Genomic DNA, 17,536 nt, shown 5'->3' with positions numbered 1-17,536 from the left:
CCGCGACCTACTGCAGCAACAGTAAAATAGGTGACAGTGTTTATAAATTGTGCGGGCTGAACATAACAATAGTAACGAAACGAAGCGGATGTTTCGATGTTGTTTTAAATGTGTATATAAATCTGTAACAAACACGTGTATGTGTTTTGTATGTTGCTTTCAAATGTATTTGTGAATTTCACTTATCACGTATGTTGGTGTCTCATATTAGAGTTTGCAACAAGAGCTGCATGGTTGCATTCACTGCAGGCTTGTTGGCTTTGCTATGGCCCAGAATTTAAAAGTAACGGAAAAGTAACGCGTTACATTTTTAATCGGTAACGTATTACATTTTTGATGAAGTAATTTGTAACGGTAAAGAATTACTTTTTGCGCAGTAGTAACAGTAATTGTAATCAATTACTTTTTTCGAGTAACGTGTACAACTCTGCGTCGGAGAGGACAGCTTCAACCTGGATTTTCACCCCGACCACCAAGCCCTCCTTCAGTATGTGGCTTCAAAGGCAAACCTCGACATTTCTTCACCTGCTACTCAGGGCACTTTTAAAGTCAATATGAAGCTCGATGACTTTGATCGGCTAGTCCGGTTTCCTCGGAACTCACAGACGCGACAGACGGCTTCGCAGGCTAGTGGAGACACGGCAACGTTGTTATCCATGTTTCAGCACCAACAGAATCAGTTAGCTGAACAACAGCGAGTCCTTGTTGACCTAATTCGCACCATGTCTGTCCGGGAGGATTCATCTCGCCCATCAGCCTTATTCAAGCCGGAGGAATTTGACGGTAGTAGGGGTGCGGGGTCATGGATGCCTTTGTACGAACACGAGTGCCAGCATAACCATTGGTTAACAGATCGGACAAAAATCGACAATTTACGAACCTTCCTTCTCGGATCGGCCAGGATGTGGTATGACTCTCGCCTACTTGAGCATTACCAGGCAACTTGGGAGTCATGGAAACAAAGCCTCCTTCTCTCATTCGGCGAGGATAAAGTGGCTCAGTGGAATGACGCCATAACCTTCAAGTATGTTACTGGTTCATACACTGACTACTATTTCGAAAAATTAGGCTTACTCCATCTTGCCGAGCCACAGCTGCCCAGCTCCTCTGTCGTTGCTTTGCTAATACACGGACTACCCATTCATGTTCAGCAAGTCGTAAAGATCCGCGGACCACGAGATCCCGAAGCAGTGTTGCAATGCCTACGCGACGCTGGTGTATGTCGAAGCACACATGAAGTACCAGCCACAACAGTACGTCCAGATGCTGTAGGAAACGCCAGCAACGCAACCTCAAGCCAACGCATTTTTCCGCCTCATGGACCGCACAAGCGGCCAGGCCGTCCAACAAATACACAAACCTCAGCTGTAGCTGAAGACTACACTGACCATGTAGTACAAAAAAAAAAAAACCAGTAAAAAAGGGTGCTGGTTTCCACCCAAAGACACAATATGAAGCTGTTTACCTTGTATCCACGAAACTCATTTACATCGATGTACGTGTCAACGACATCCTTGCACGTGCCCTTATAGACAGTGGATCCTCAATCACTTTCGTCAACACTCGCATTCTATCTCCAGAGGACGTGTATGAAGGGAGAACTGTATGTGTCAAAGGGTTCGATGGCACTTCTAAGATATTCAGTCAGTGGAGTAAGGTATCCCTGCGGATTTCCAACTAAACTATCACCACAAACGCTCTGGTCATTTCTGACGTGGACTATGACGTGCTACTCTCACGACCAGATATTAAACGCCTAAAACTCAATATCTATTGGGACGATACAGTCTCTACTGCATATGACCGTATTCACGCTTCACTACAGATTTCCGCTGCTCCTGCTGCTGTTCCCAGAGACTTTGACGTACACAGCCTCTACCCAGAGTTGATACCGGGCACTGGATTCCCTTCACCGACCACGGCGCTGGAGGTTCCGTTTACAATCCGGGACGCCACACCTATTCGGCGAAAACCTTATAACATATCACTTGACAAAAAGAACTGGCTGCAGCAAGAACTCCAGGCTATGCTCGACGCAGACATAATTCGTCCATCAACATCATCATTTGCCTCACCCATAACTATTGTCCCCAAAGCCGATGGCTCGTTTCGGTTGTGCACCGACTATAGGCTCTTAAACCGTCAGACTGACCTTTTTCCGTTTCCCATGCCCCATGTGGATGATATTATCAACCAAACAGGTGGGAGCACAACCTTTTCTTGCATCGATCTCTGCAAAGGATTTTGGCAAATCCCTTTAACAGAGGAAACAAAAAAGTACACGGCCTTTGTCACACCGTTTGACTTATACGAGTACAATCGTCTACCATTCGGGTGGAAAAATTCCTCTGCGTGGTTCCAAAAAATGATGACATCTGTACTCCAACCATTTATTGGCAAGTTCGTACATGTCTACATAGACCATGTTCTAGTCTATTCGAGATCAACAGAGGAACATTACCATCATCTCCATATGGTACTACAAGCACTCAGTAATGCCAACCTCCAAATCAACATTGAGAAGAGCGTTTGGTTCAGCTCTAGTGTTGTTTTCCTGGGCAGGCGAATTGACGGCATGACCAAAACAACTAAAGAGGAATCTGTGGAGAAGATCAAGCACATGACGAAGCCTTACGATGTACACTCCCTGCGTGTGTTCCTTGGACTGGCTGGTCACTTTCGTGCGTTCGTCCAGGATTACGCCGCAAGAACAAGAAGTCTAACGGCTTTACTTCGCAAGGACGTTCGCTTCCACTGGACTACGCCATGCGAAGCTGCTTATCAAGACATTCTTGCAGCAATCACTTCCAACCCCATCTTGACACCACCAGATTTCAAGTTACCATTTGAGCTGCGTACCGATGCCTCCCACTTTGGAACGGGCGCTGTATTATACCAGCGTGACGTGATGAAACCCGCCGCCCAACAAATGACAGCTATAGGGTACTACTCATACACCTTCAACGACACGGAACTCAATTATAGTACAACAGAGAAAGAACTTCTCGCTGTTGCAAAAGCAGTTAGGTACTTCCGTACCTTCCTTGATGGAAGGACGTTCAACTTGTTCACAGATCACCAACCCGTGACACACATCCTCACATCTGCCGACCTCAAGGGACGCCTTGCAAGATGGTCCTCCAACAATTTGATATGAAGATTCACTACAAGCCAGGAAAGGTCCTCACAGACGCTGATGCTATGTCTCGCCTTGGGCTCGAGCATCTCACCGCCGCAATTTTTTCCGATTCACTAATATGGGAAGGCACTCAGCCGATAATCCTCAAGGAAGGCAGGTACGAAGTTCCTTGAACCATGATAAACAGAGTTCTCTACCTCTACCATGACAGCCCAGAGTCTGGTGGCCATGACGGCATCTCAACAACTTATCGCAAGATATGTCAACGTTTCACATGGCCACGTATGAAGCAAGACGTCAGAAACTATGTTCGTTCCTGTGACTTGTGTCAAAGAAACAAACTCAAGTTTCGCAAAAGAGCTGATCGCATGACGTTGCCTCACCATTCATCAGTACCATTCGAAGTCATAAACCTCGACTTTGCTGAATTACGTAAAAAGTCTGAGGGCATCAGGAAAGCCCAATCATTTCTGCTTGCCATCGATGAACACACTCGAGTAATTAACACACGGCCAGGGGGGGAAGATACCATGAGCGTAATTGCCATGCTGGAGCGGGATATCTTCACAAGCACTAAGACCATCATCTGTGACAATGGACCTGCGTTCACAAGCAAGCGTCTTGTCACATGGGCCCAAGAACGACATATCCAGTTGAAGTTCACAGCTCCCTACCACCCTGCGGCAAACGGAATGGCTGAGCGTGCTATCCGCGATATCAAGCAGTTTATACACATGTATCCTGATTTTCCCTGTGGTTGGAAACCATGTTTGGAAGCTGCAATTAACGCATCATCGTAATCGTTCCCACAACCAAGCTATAGGGTGCTCTCCCTACTTTGCTCTACATGGCCGCTCACCTATTCTCCATGCTGATCAGGATTTAGGCATCAGTGATACAATCATTCTAACCGAGAAGCGCAACAACTTGGATCAGATCAACAAGTACAGGGTAACTATGCAGCTACACTTCGACCGTCGTCACAGCAATCGCATCCCGGACATCAAACTCGGCGATCTTATCCTAGTACAGAGGCGCCTACCTAGGATGAGAACTACGCCACAAGGCCCATACACTGTTACCCAAACGGCATCGAAACAAGGCATACTTAAGACCATTGGTTATGTCACTCCTGATGGTCACATGCACATAGCCACAATCTGCAATATATGCAAATATCATCCCAGGAGGGACGAAACCAGCACCCCGTGGCCTATGTAAGGTGCCGACACGTGAATAAAGAGGAAGAGGAATGGGACACGAGCCTCATTCTAGGGTTTTAAGAAGAGATAGGACTGTGAAGTCTTACATCACGTATTCAGGATAGCTACATATACCTGGTGTAGTTTTGGTGTTCGGGGATGGAAAAATCATGTTCGTTCATCTTCGTTTTCTGCCACAAGAGGAGAGAGCGCGAGAACGAATGTGGTTCGAAACACTCGGCTATTAGATGCAACAGTCGTGGCGTGTGTGCTGAGCTTATTTTGCTGCCGATGACTACGAAGAAGATGCCGTAGACGGCGAATTGCGAAGGCGTCCGAAGCAAACTGCCGTTCAGTAACCAGTGATTTTGCTTCACCGAGGTGACTAGTTCAACACAACTCTTTAGGTATGTACAGGCGTCACAGATGTATAAATTATAATATAACGATGACGTATTCCATTTAACTTATGTTATTCTACTTGTCCCGCACTCAATATTGTCAACATCAACAAATTTGATTTTAGGGGCCTTCCAGTGGCGCCGGACTGCTACGTGTTGTGTGATCCAGGCACTCAAGTTGACACGACAGAAATAGCTGAAAGCAGGTATGCAAAGTCCAGATACGGAAGCAGTAGATTTGTTAGGTGTTGCAGACTTTGTGACATTTATGGAGTCTTTGCACAGGTGCAGAACATTAGTACGATGTCAACAGTAGGAGAAGAAACCGATGAGAACTGCTAGCTGGTTTGAATGGTAGAAGAATACTTCCTGTGTGAAGAGGTGTAGTTATATGACTAAGGAACGCTAATTAATTTTCTAGTGATGCATCCTCTACGCTTGAATGACCATTGAAACAGTGAAAGTTCATTGTCTTTTAAGCCCTACTACAGGAATTGTTGAGTGTGTGTCACTGCTGCAGTGAACCATCCCTTACAAAAATCAAAAATGAATTTCTACTTTCTATAGGGGTTTTATAGAATGCCTATCTAGCGTATCCAGTGTCTATCTTGTAGATAGAAACTGCATGGTTCTACTGAACTGGTTCTATATAGAGAGCTTAACTAGTGGGCTCTGTATGTTTTCTATAGAAACATATGAATACAGTATGTATATATTCTGTATCCATTATTTATAGAGATAAATCCTCCATGAAACATATATTTTCTCACCATTATGTAGCTAGATACCTGCGCACTATCAGTAACAGGCTCTGCAGCTATCAAATTAATTTATTTTCTGTGGAGACACCTGAATCCAGAATGTATATATTCTGTATCCATTCTGTATAGAGACATATCCCCTATCGAAATGTATTTTCTCACATTACGTAGACTACCAGACTACACGTCCAGTAAGTATGGGGCATCAGTTGCTGCTATAAAGAGGAGCCTCGCCTCTATGCTGCTTGAGCTGAGTGACTCACAACAGTGATTTTGTACATAAAATGTAAATAAATCTGAGTGTGTTTTACCTTACAACCTCGTCACTGTTGCATGTTCCTCAGGGCTATGTAGTCAAACACCAAGCATCACAAATAAAGACAACGTATACGTGCCGTATATACATCGAACAAGAAATGTATAAAATTCGGACAGCTACTCAATACAATCTCTATTCAGTTTCTTTACAGTTCCTAACTGCTTTGTATAGGATTTGTATCCACCCGCCTGTATCCAGATTCTATAGAAATCAGTCACCAATTATCTATAGAAAATATATTTAAGAGTACATAAAAACTGTATAGTATTCCTATAGAAATTCAATCTGCTTTATCTAGGCATTTCTATACAACAACTATAGGATCTAGTTAAACATTTTTGTAAGGGATGCAAGCTTACCACATCATATTGGTCCTAAATTTGTGGAGTTCCCCTATCTCAGGCACAACCGTCATGTTTCTTTATTGCTCTCCCCATCCTATCTTCTCAGAGATTAATGTGGTTCTCCATGCATTGCATGGGCACTGCCTTTTCTACTCATGCTTTCATGTTCTTGTTCTGTTGAATAAATCTTCACTTGAAAGTTTGCAGCCATCACGCTGTCTACTGTGTTTGCCTCTATCTATATTGATGTTCCATAACGGTATAGCACATCAACATGCCAATAACCTACCAACAACAACCAAACAACGTTGCTAGTCCTACCTTTGGATGGAAACTACACGATTTGGTAACATCCACATGTATAAAATTTTAGTCGACGGAGATTGACTGTTTTTGTACATCCTTCATTATAAGTACTTTTCTTTCGTCTCACTTAGCATGCATGAAGAAAAGTTCTCATCCTCATCAAGATGACAGGTCACTGTTGGATCTGCAGCATTATTGTCCCTGCAGTCTTTTCACCAACAGAGAATACAAAAGTGCACAAATGGTAAAATATAACTAGCTTGTTAAATTCAAAAGGGAAAGACAAAACTGTTTATCCTTCTCTGGTTTATTTTGTTGCAGGTGATACAACTCTATCAAGTACGTCGAAACATCAGAGGGCAGGAAGTCCTACTCTTTTTCCTAAATCTCTGGGGTATAAAAAAGAGAGAGATAGTTTGAGTTGTGACAAAATGTTGCTTCTGCTCTTATATTATATTTCAATTAAACGTTACGATGCATTTGTAGTGTACACTGAAGCCAGTTTCAATTTGCAGGGCTGTCAAAAGTACTTTACAAAAGTACATCTCAATTACAGTAACAGATAACTTATGCTATAAATTATTTAGCCATTTTGGAGTACTATGAACACCAATGGTGCATGGTTAACTTTGAACCGAGATCAAGGGTTAATAATACTTGAAGTCAGCCCTCGGGTCCTCCTTTACAAATGTTAGTTGGTGACGTCATAATGAATCAGTTACTCCGTTTAGCAAAACAGAGTTAAGTGTTAAATCCCAATGTTAGTTCAAGTATTAATTGACATTTGGAAACGTAGTCACTAAGAAGTATACTAAAAGGTTATGATCACAGTTCAGCTGAATGACACTGATGAAAATTACCTTACTTGCTCCTCACATATACAATTGAGATATATGAGTATAACCTACAAATACATCTATGCCCACAGGTTACTTAACCCTCCAGAAACAAACTAGTAATTATAATATGCCGTGACAGCAAAGAAAATGCAAACGAGAAAAACTTGCAGCAAACAAGAAATGAAAATATGCTGACATCAACATTTCTACAAGTCAGCGCACTGATGGGAAAGCATCCCTAATAGCATGCATGACGCAGACCGAGATCCAGTGGAGTACTTTCTATTGTATTTTCTCGGAGCACCCCATATCCATCTTGTGAATGGCCGACAGGTGATATAACGGAATTTCCTGCAGAAATAAGGGTTTTCCGTCCAGTTTGCCATTCAAGTAGCGCGTAAGGACCACACGGCGCTGCCGTGTATGTTGCCATCATCTTCGGTTTCTCGGATATATGTAAAAGACACTTGCAGTACTTCATTGTCAAGGCACAGTATTTCGAACTATTCGTTAATTCTGATGCAATTGTCTGTCTGCTTTTCACACGCACTCTCTACCTCTCGGCAGCAAAAACCGTAGTATCCATCCGTAGTATCCGTCGGTTTGCATTTCACACATGAACACCTGCACGACGAAAAAAACAGCGCTTGTTGCGGCTTACACAAGTGCTTCTCCCTGATACATGGAAATTTTACAAAGCAGTCCATGTTCACGGCACGGTGAGCTACTGCTGAGGACAAATGTGACTTCGATTAATCTCTGGACGAGGAATCTTCTGCTGCGAAGAACACACTTTCCAGCACTCTAACGCACGAACCACAGTTCTGTGTGAGCGGCAGTTCTCGAATGCGGAATTACAACGCACTCATGATCAAGAGGCTCGACATTCTAGACGTAGAAATTTGTCACAAATGCTCACTGCTATTCTCGTTTTCGCCGGATTAGCCCCCGGAAGTGCGCGTATTACATGCGTTCCTCGACAGATGGCGCGGGGTCATGCAATTGTTGACAGACTGCCCGGTTTCCTACTAGGTCCCTGGACATGCAATTATGGAAAATTCGATTACAGAAAAACTACAGCGATTTCAGCGGAGTTCTTCGATATTTGAACTTTTGAAGGTTCACGCTTTTCGCTGAACATAAAGTTTCGATAGGTTTATATTCACTTTTCGGTCCCTTTAAGGAGAGGTCATCTGCATACGTGAACAGAGGAAGGTTCCACGAGGCTGGCAACGGAAACATAACAAGTCGAAGGCAGGTTGCTAAGGTTTCTAGGATAGGACTGAAGACTATCCCTAGTAAAAATTCCATCTGGAAATGCAGTGGGAATTCCAGCTGGATTATTCGACTGGTTCCAGCCTGGAATATAACTGGATCTAGCCTGGAAACAGGATAGTTCCAGCCTCGAATTTAACTGGATCTAGCCTGGAAATGGGCTTGTCCCAGAAACAGGCTGCATCCAGCCGGATAAAGAATGGTCTAGAACGAGTTCCACAGTGGACACAGGCTGGAACAAGGCTGGATATGCAGCAGGTCTCCAGCTGGAATATGTGTCCATCGTGTCCCGATGTAGGAGTGCTTGGACTTCAGCCTACCTTCTGGTGGAACCCGTGTTTCAAGACAGGAGGTTCCGCTCAAATAGAAGCAACTTATAGAAGATAAATTGTTGCACAAAGCAGAAACTGGAAACACGCTAACAAATGAACAAAGTGACAATCAGCAATAAATTCAAATATTTTAAATAAGAATAACGAACACCCCATTATACGTATGATAACAAATATACTACAAATAGTGGCAACAGTGGCAACACTATAAGACGACAATGTGATATCACACAATTTGATGCAAAGCTTGATACATGCATGTGCAGTCACTTCCCAGCAAACCACGAACGTCTAATGGACATCTAGAGGATGGTACACCGTGGATATCTTGGATATCTAGTAGACATCCGGATATGTCCAGCTAACGTGGAATGGATGTACTATGGACCGTCAGAAGCTCATCCATAACTGTATACATGGATATCTTCTGGATGTAACAGCTAGATATTTGCACATCGAATGGACGTGCTTGTGAGGCATTGCGACGTCTAATATACGTCCTATCGATGTTCCTACTGGATTAACGACAATATATAGACCAGATTGCAAATCTACTTTTTCTGCTATTTTGTGCGGGTGAACAGCGCAAATGACGTAGCCGTGGCCGTACCCCACCCGACACGGCTTGGGCATTTCTCAGTCGCCTCTATTGGCGTACTGGATGGAACATATACTAAAATACCAATAGTTGCGGGATGTTTGTTAAGTATAGTGGGGCCGAAAACGTTAGTAACGATGACGAGGATGTGATTCTGCAATTAATTCGTACGTCTGCAATGAGTCAAACTGCCCGCTAACATTTCTGATATTCCTTGCTAACAAATATTGTGTTTGGAATTCAGGCTATTGTCTATGATGAGGTTACCTGCTGAGTGGAGCTGTCAAACTGACAGGTTTCTTGTGTTGGTGGAAGAGTGCTACGTAGATACTTTGCAGAGAGCAGGACGCGAACAAATGAAAAAAAAACTTGCTTTTACTTGTTCTCCAATTTCTCACGTTCTCGCAAGATAGATTCGCTTTCTTCTAGCGCTATACGAAAAAATTACTATTGAATTGATAATCGAAACAACGTTTCGTAAACGTACGTCTATACTATCGTATGTTAATCCGGTAGGAACATCGACTGGACGTATATTAGACGTCGCAATGCCTCACAAGCACGTCCACCGGATGTGACAAATGTCCCGCTGTTACATCCAGAGGATATCCATTTATACAGTTATGGATGAGCTTCCGACGATCCATAGTACATCCATTCCACGTTAGCTGGACATATCCGGATGTCTACTAGACATCCCAAATGTCTTAGACGTTTGGATCTTTCTGGTATGTCTAACAGACGTTTGTGGTTTACTGGGTTGTCAGGCGCTCGTTCTCATTTAGCTGACCGACAAAGTAAGTCTGTGCCGTGCAAGAGGGACAATGACACATCATGATGGCAGTTCCGGTAACTATAGATAAGTATCGGGTCACAACTGTACCTGTTGGTTCAGATTTAGGACTTGAGGATCAACCGTACTACACACGCCGCTTACCCTTTGTCGTAATAGAGCTCGTGCACGGGTTCAGGAACAAGATGCAAAACAGATCACACGACTATACAAATGTAAAGACGTTCACATTTTTGTTCGGTCGGCGAAGGTGAAATTTAGGAGGGAACACCTAAATTACTAGGGTGTACCTTAGGCGCCAACACGACAACCGACGTTTCCCAGTTCAAAGCAGATTCTGAGTTGATACCGATGGCGGGTAGTCGCATTTTACGATGAGAGCATTATGGCTATAATTTCTGTTTGACAGGCCGGGAAGCTCACGTCTCGTCTCCCTTAGAAGTCGGCCCAGGACGCACATTCTCCCAGGGCGTAAGTCGTGACTTTGCCCACCTACGTGAGGCCGACAACGGCAAGCCCTTTCACCATCACCACCATCACCACCCCGCAGCGTGAAGCCAATCAACAGTATTTTTCTTTTGCAATCTAGTCATGTACGTGGTGTTCTGTGCATAACCTTGCCCACTTTTGGATATTTATTTATGTGTTATTTTATTTATTTATTTTTATTACTATTTTATTTATTTATTTTATTATATTTGGGTATAAATAAAGCATTTGCACACATTTGTGAAATCAATTTCGGCTTTTTCTTTGCTTATATAAGCCAACATTATATTCACAGCATTCACAGCCAAGAATCTGCCACAGCACAGCGTACTCGCTGGAACATCCCATTTACAGCTTATCTACAGCAGGGAACCATCCTGGTTTCCGAATGGAAGTTGGATGGTCTCAGAATGGAAATTCAAATAGCACTGGACCCAGCATGGAAACAGCCTTGGCCAGCCTAGCCAGCAAGCCGGGAATGGCTTTTCCAGGCTGGTTCCACAGTGGATCCAGGCTGTTATTTTTTTATTTTTTTTACTAGGGATAGCGTACAACGCCGGGGACAAAGGACAGCCTTGCCGCACAGCGGTCTTGATGGGGAACCTATCGGAAACGCACCCGTTTACGCCGACAACGGGAGAGGAATCTTTGTATACGGCCTTAATCCAGCGCACCAGAGGGAAGCTAGTCACATCCAGCACACGGAACATATACCCACGATGCACCCTGTCAAACACCTTATTCTGGTCAAAAGGCACCAGTACCGGGGGTCGCTGACGGCTGTGCGCCCAGTAAATGGCGTCAAGCAGGGCCTGTGTGTGCAAGTTGATTGACCGTCCAGGAACAGCACAGACCTGACAGGAGGGAACTACAAGAACGCAGAATTGCGGTCGAAACTATCTTGTAGTCCGTATTAAGTTGGAAAACGGGCCGGTACACATTCGGGTCCCGCTTCCTAGACGAGTCTTTGTATAGTAGCGTTACTACACCCTCTCGCATGGACGGGCAGAGGAGGCCGTTCGCCAAGCAGCCATTGAATAACGCTGAAAGCGGAGAGCGTACGCCAGAAGCACTTATAGAGTTCTGCAGGGAGACCTTCGGAGCCGGGAGACCTTCCACACTCTAAGAAAAAAAAAGGTGTAATTTTCTACCTTTTGGGATAGAAGTGTGTTGTTACACATTCTCAACCCTTTTGGGGTAGAAAGTGAGGGGTAGAGACATTTCTACCCCTTCATTTCTACCACACTGGTAGAACAGTTCTACCCCTGAGTGTGAAGAGAATTCTACCCTGTTAGTGGCAAAATTCTGCCCCTACATGGTTAACTGTTATTCCTCTGGGGGTCTATCTTTTCTATCCATGTGGAAGACACCTCTACCCCAAGGATGACAAATATCTCCCCATCTTGACGCTAAATATTCTACCATTCCCGGAAGGCAGTTCTACCGTGAGTATAACTGTTCTCCCTTATTGGAAGATAATTTTTACCGGAAATGGTAAGCATCTCTACTATTATTGGCGCTGTGCCTACCGGTGGCATATCTCTACCCGTAATGACGGAGCACTTAGACCTTGTAGGGAGCTATTTACTCCGCCTTTCAGGAAGGACTTCTGCCCTTTTGAGAAAAACTTGAAGTATAGTATTTGTGTGGATGAGATAAAATATATAGACAACAGTTACTGGCCACAGCATTTTATTACCACGTCACAATTGGAATTGTGCACTTGCGCTTACCAATGCGAATAGTACATCTATATTGAAGAAGCCTGAGCTCGAAGACACGAAAGAAAACACGACACAACACAGACGACTTCATTGCTGCATCCATCAGACTGCACAGCACTTGCACGGACTGTCTCGCACATAAATTCCACATCGATTCACCATAACAAGGGCATCGGGATGACTTCTGAGGGCTTGACGTTTCATACTACTGTGTCACTCTAAATACACACGAATATCCGCTCGGTGTGTAATATCTGCCCGGAGGAACACGTGGCAGGACGGATGAATTCAACTGAAATGTAAATGGCATTAATAGAGCATTTAAGATAAGCGATAAATAATAACAACGGTACATGTTTCACTCCTCAGAAATATGTTGTGATTCCCTCAGAAATAAGCTACTTACTCACCGGATTCTGTCCTCCATCTTGCTTATGTTCATATTATTGCAGCTGAACCGACAACGCCCTCCACCACGGAGATGCGAATTCCCGACTCGACTCAGCATAGCCATTAGGCCGCACGCATGGCCTTCGGTGCAGCGATATCCACGTGCAAACCCACAGTCTGTAACTTTCAGCTTTCGTCTCTATGCTGAGCCCTTTTACGCAATCAGCGATTCCGCGCAAGCGGAGACACTCTGTGTTTGGTCGCTGTGGCTAATCTCTTGAACAGTGACCTCGAAGGTGGACCAAACGCCTTTGTGCGGAGGATTAGTAAACCTCAACTGCTGTCGTCACCTCAGTGACTCCATTTACACTTCCATTAGTGACATGAAACATGCTATGAAACACACAAAAAGAAAAAAAATATTTACTTGAACCTTAGTAGTGATAAAATTGCCAGAGTGGTTCTACTGTTAGGGGTACAGAGTTGAGTAAAAGGGCAGAAACAGCACTACTTCAACCTGCTGTCGGTAGAGGAAAAATAGGTCGGGGAGAACTGATGCGCTTTTACCCCTTTTCAACCCTTTTTTCTTAGAGTGCAGTTCGCAGGGCCTTAACGGCGGCCCGTATACTCGTCCAGAGTAAACGGGTCTGCGCTAAGGACGAAGTGCTTGTGAGTCGGCAGAAAGTTTTGCTTTGCGGCATCAGCAGGCACGACTGCGCCGTACAAGGCGGCGAAGTGGTCACGAAAAATTGACCGAACGCCTTCAGGACTAGCCTGAACAGACCCGCCAGAGGTCACCAGCTCCGCAGCAGCATTTGGAGGGCGACGAAAAAAGCGGCCAAGAAGAAGGCGCGAACAGCAGGACTCCTGCGACCACCGCTCAGCTGCCTGCAACGCCGCAAAATGTTCCCAGGCACGCATCTTTAGGGAGGCAAGACGTCTAAGAACGTCCTGGATAGCATCGTCGTTGCTAGTGTTGCTAGACACTCCGCGCTTGAAAGGATTCCTCGCGTGTGTTTGGCGCCGCTGTCGCAGCCGGTACCGAAATGTACGGTGCCCCGCCGCCGACAGAATAGCCCTCGCAGCACACCTCTAACTAGGAATAGTGTTGGCTCAGCGCCACCGCTGCTGCACAACAGCGTCATATGACAGAAGAAGCCAGAAGCGTCAAGAAGCCAGAGCAAAGGGCAACATTGTTGAGCAAAACGAGCTATTGTTGAAGCATCGCTGCAGGTCAGCTCCAGTAATCGGTCAGCCCACTCGGCTGCAAGAGCTACTGTAGGGAACTATGCCTCGGCAGCATATGCGGATGGATGAGGATGAATACAGGAGAGCTCGTAGGCGCCCTCCAACTTCGACTCCCTGCACTCTAAAAGCAGAACTTCACCGCATAGCAGGCCGTGCGCCAACCATGGCAACGAATGATAGGGTTATCTCAATCTGTGTGTCTCAGATATGCGCCTCTTCCCCTGTTTTGAACAAATCAGGACACAGAATGATATTATTCGGAATGATGGTTGGCTAGGAGCGTGCTGTGCGGGGCAGTTCATTTCCAATAGTGTATTATTCTGTGCAATGGGAACGTCTCGCTACACTGTTAAAACAGAACTTCACCACACCGCACGCTCCTAGCCAAGCATCATTCCGTATAATATCATTCAGAGGGGAAGTGCATATCAGATTTGTTCAAAACAGAGGGGAGGTGCATATCTGGGACAAGATAATCTGTCCAGATAGGCGCCTCCTCCAATTTTCAACAAACCAATACATACATGATACATTCGGAATGATGGTTGGCTATGAGCGCGCTATGAGGTGAAGTTCTGTTTTAACAGTGTATGACTTCATGAAGGAAGGGTGATCTATATATTGTTCCTTCGTGAACTGCCTGCTTGCTGAAAGCTTGATCGCTTACCCGCACGATGTAGAATAATCATAACCCAGAATAGCGGCCTGAGCAGTTACGACGGAGAGCTCAGCGTTGCACTTCCGCGTAGAGTTATTGACGGCATGCGTGGTAATCTCGTCGCATAAAATACTTGTAGCCTTCTGAATCGTCGAAGTTACATGTCACTTCTAGTGCTCGCGAAACGTTTGTCCCGGAAAACGTCACTCTTGAAGTGTTCCTGGACAGTGACGACGATATGGTGACGAAGGAATTGCGTGAGACGGGAGAAGATCCAGCTGTGCTGAGATGCATATTTGGGAGTCATTAAGATACCGCGGCTGTCGTGGCCGAAATGTTTATTCATGTTCGATGAACCTGGCAGATGTAGTGAACTTCTCCCATGGCTCTTGCGAAAGAACGACTTGCAGCATCACCAGAAAAGTAACAAATGCAAAATACTTCATTTCGAGATCTCATATCGTCGTTACTGAGAAAATGTGAAAGGCAATCTGGCTGTAACGCACCCAAGACATAAACGGAGATATTTTATGCGGATATTGTTTTGCGAATTGATGTGCTCGTGTGCGCAGCATGCTCTAGACACGCCTGTTTTCGAAGCCACTGAACACCGTCTTCAAACAGGCGTAACCATGTTTCACGATTCATCGACTAGAGTGCTGTCGTGGAAGAGGACAGAGGCCTGGTATCTGACAAATACATCACCACTCCATCGAGATTATATGGTTGATTTCTAACGGCGAATGCGACTGGTCGATCGTACATGGGGTAAGCATCTATTAGCCGCGTTTACGCGAACTCTTGGTTTATCGCAGAAATCCTCTTCCATCAAGCAGAATCATCCAATCTTCTGAACTTTCTAAGAACAGAACATGAATCGCACAGCACGTTGTCCGCCAACCACCGCTTCTGATTCGAAGAGCGGGGGGCGTACGCCTTTTTGTAGTAATTCAGATATATGATACTTGCTACAGGAGGGGGTAATGGCAGGATCGGCTAGTCGTTGTTGGCCACACAGAAGTGGGTGTCCTCACGACTACAGTCGAGGCGTACGCCCCTCTCTCTCTTCAAATCAGAAGCGATAACCCTATCATTGTTGCAGTGGTTGGCGCACAACGAACTATGCTGTGAAGGTCTGTTTTGAGAGGGTAAGAGGATTGATAATAATAATAATAACTTTATTCAGCACAGTGGTGCTGGAAACAAGGGCGAAAAAGCCGCGAGGCTTGACGGGGCCCAAACTCCCCAACTTTTCACACGGCAATGACAAAAGCTCACAACATCATAAACATGAATAATCGCATGAACACATACTTTACAGCACAAATTAAATGCAACAAGGTAACTGGTACTCAATTTAAAAATATATTCTTGATGCTCCGAATGTTTGAATTATTAACGTAAATTTTTCTGGATGCTAAGTCGTTCAATAACCTTGCTAGTCTATAGCTAATTAACTGACAGCCGGAACCTGTTCGAGATAACGGTACCATCCAAGGAGACGGATTTCTCAACGGATATGTGAAAACTCTTTCTTCTAGAAAACATACACTGAGAAAAGGGCTACATGTCTTGATCAATTTCAAATAAAATTGCAACAATTCATATTCATATTCATAAACATCGTCAGCTCGCAAAATTTCCAGCTTATTAAAAAAGCATTCCACGTGATCTCTGAACTAAAGCCCCATAATAATGCGCAACACTCGTTTTTGTATCATTAGAATTTCTTTTATGTTTGTTTCGGATGTAACACAGATTAAAACACAGTAACAAAGTTGCGAAAAAAACAGAATTGTATAACATTAGCTTGACCTTTCTCGGAAATATAAACTTGCAGTTGCATAAAATGCCAGAAACTTTAGACAGTTTTGTTAAGAGATATTCACAGTGATTATTCCAAGACATGTACTGAGAAAAGAAGACACCGAGTGATTTTACACTATTTACGACTTCAATCACTGACCCCTGCAGGTACAATAAAGGAGCTGTTGATGTTGGCTTATTTTTCGGCCTGAAAACAACTGCCTTACTTTTAGTTGGATTTAGTCGTAAAATATTTTCTTCTGACCAAATCCCTATTTTAGAAAGAACGATGTTTCCTTTTGCTAGTAGGGTAGGTTCATCATGTGCAGTTATTAATACAGTCGTATCGTCCGCATACACAATAAACTGGGCTTCTTTTTCTATAGAAACTATATCGTTAATATACAATATAAAAGCAGCGGTCCGAGGATGCTCCCTTGGGGCACTCCTGTTTTAATATCAAGCATTGCAGAATTTGCTGACTTTAGTGAAAAAACTGTTTCCTATGGCCAAGATATGAACTAATCAGCTGGGATACTATCCCTCTAAACCCATAATAATGCATTTTTTTAATAAGACGTCATTATTTAGACAGTCAAAGGCCTTGCTAAAATCTCAAAATAAGCCCAAAGTCAGAAGACGAGCCTCTAAATTTCTTAATATAATCCTTTTGCGTAAGAAGTGCATGTTCGTGGACAAACCCTTCCTAAAGCCGAACTGCTCAGTCGCAATCAATTTATGCTTATCAATAAATTTCGAGAATCGGGTGTGGATGATTTTTTCCAAAATTTTGAAAATACCGGTAAGATCGATATCGGACGATAATGTGAAAAATCATTCCTGGTGCCCCCTTTATGCAATAGAATTACCCTGGCAACTTGCATCAGGTGGGGAAATTCTCGGCTGCTTCGA

General features: G+C 44.2%; 1 long non-coding RNA gene across 1 annotated transcript; it reads left to right on the top strand.

Moving 5' to 3' along the window:
- Positions 1-4,409: 4,409 nt before the first annotated feature.
- LOC135374677 (uncharacterized) lies at positions 4,410-6,819 on the top strand. The gene is made up of 3 exons (XR_010417065.1): positions 4,410-4,748; positions 4,868-6,716; positions 6,794-6,819. It is a non-coding gene; the product is annotated as an uncharacterized LOC135374677 (long non-coding RNA).
- The last annotated feature ends 10,717 nt before the right edge of the window (positions 6,820-17,536 follow it).

The sequence above is a fragment of the Ornithodoros turicata genome, unplaced genomic scaffold, assembly GCF_037126465.1.
Source record: "Ornithodoros turicata isolate Travis unplaced genomic scaffold, ASM3712646v1 Chromosome97, whole genome shotgun sequence".
NCBI lineage: Eukaryota > Metazoa > Arthropoda > Arachnida > Ixodida > Argasidae > Ornithodoros > Ornithodoros turicata.
This window is presented reverse-complemented; position numbering and strand designations above follow the sequence as displayed.